We start from the raw sequence: 1,478 nt of genomic DNA on the forward strand, positions 1-1,478 counted from the left end.
AAAAAGAGTCGTGCCACGTTGGGCCTGTCCCAGTAGGTACTATGGAAAAAAAACCCTAAAGACTGTGCAGAAAATCAGGATCCTGTTACCGTCTTTATGACTGGATTTATTACAAATGAATTAACCTTTATAATGTAAGCAGGCAGGTTGCCTGGAATTATTTTCTAGTTTCAGCTGTAAAAGTATCATAAAATAATCTGTGAGTGTGTGGTTTTCTCCCTTGTTTATCACCAGCTCCAGGCCTGTGCTGAATACATGAAAGAATGGCGCCCCTCCAAATAAACAAAGAACAAACAAAAACAAAACACTTAGTGATTAACTGACCTGTAAACCAACTGGGGATGCTGGACTCGCATCAATTATTTTTATCATGTATTTGTTTTTAGTTTTTATGGTTCAAAGAATTATACAACTAGTGTGTCAGCTTATAAGCAATAAGCCTGGCTGCCAGAAAGTCTTTTTAGCTTGACAATGAGAAACTGAATGGGGGAGGGGGCATGTTTGTGCTTCATCCAGAATATTCCTGGCAATCTCAGAGTGGACTGTGTGGGAAAAGAAACATGCATTAAAGCAAATGTTATATTTGAAGTCAGTGTAAAAAAAAAAAAAAAAAAAGAACCCCAAAAAAACCTAAAGAGCTGAAGTTCCCAGGTTTTTCTTGCTGATAAAACCCATTCATACTACCCTAAAGTAACTAACAGAACAGGGGCTTTCATTTCATTTCAGTCTGTACAATCAGCCATTAAAACATTTTATATAATTTTCCATGTTGATTTCTTACAGTTTACGAGTTGCTCTGATAAATATCTCCCACTTACTACAGCAGGATGTTTTCTAACATGTAGGAAAACTGAAGAATATTATTGAAATGACACTTATTTTTTTCCTAAATGAAATCATCTCAGCTAAATGTGTAGTTAAACTTCACTGACAGACAGGACAGTTTCACTGGTTCGGACCACCTCGGATAAAAATGGGCTGTACGTCACCCTAATGAGTTTGATGTTCCTGCTTTACAGAGTAACAACCAGTGGAAAAGAAGCAGGATTTGTCAGATTCTGTACAAATCAGCTCCACACAGACAGATCTTCTGGCAGCTTATCTTTGTTTTTATTAAGTTAATTGTGTGAACACCCTCGTTTTGAACTCCACACACTAAAGTCACCACAGTTTAAATCCACTTTAACATTTGGCAGGTTAAGTGTTGAAGTCCCAAACCTTTATTTTATTTTTTTATTCACTTTTATTATTTTATACATTTTCCTTTGTTTATGAAGAGAAAAAAAGTTCAGTTTGATCTGATCTGCCTCAGGTTTAGTTTATTGTAATAGCCTGCCTTCACATTCATGATTCTGATCTCTGGTATTTGCAGATATTTAAAGATGAACTATTTCTAAGACCTGACTCACCTTTATGCAGAGGTCTGTAATCATGTAGGTCAGTGCCATTTAGTGAAGTATTTAGCTGATGAAGGACTT

Source organism: Pundamilia nyererei, unplaced genomic scaffold (assembly GCF_000239375.1).
Source record: "Pundamilia nyererei isolate P.nyererei 1_Seehausen unplaced genomic scaffold, PunNye1.0 scaffold00560, whole genome shotgun sequence".
NCBI lineage: Eukaryota > Metazoa > Chordata > Actinopteri > Cichliformes > Cichlidae > Pundamilia > Pundamilia nyererei.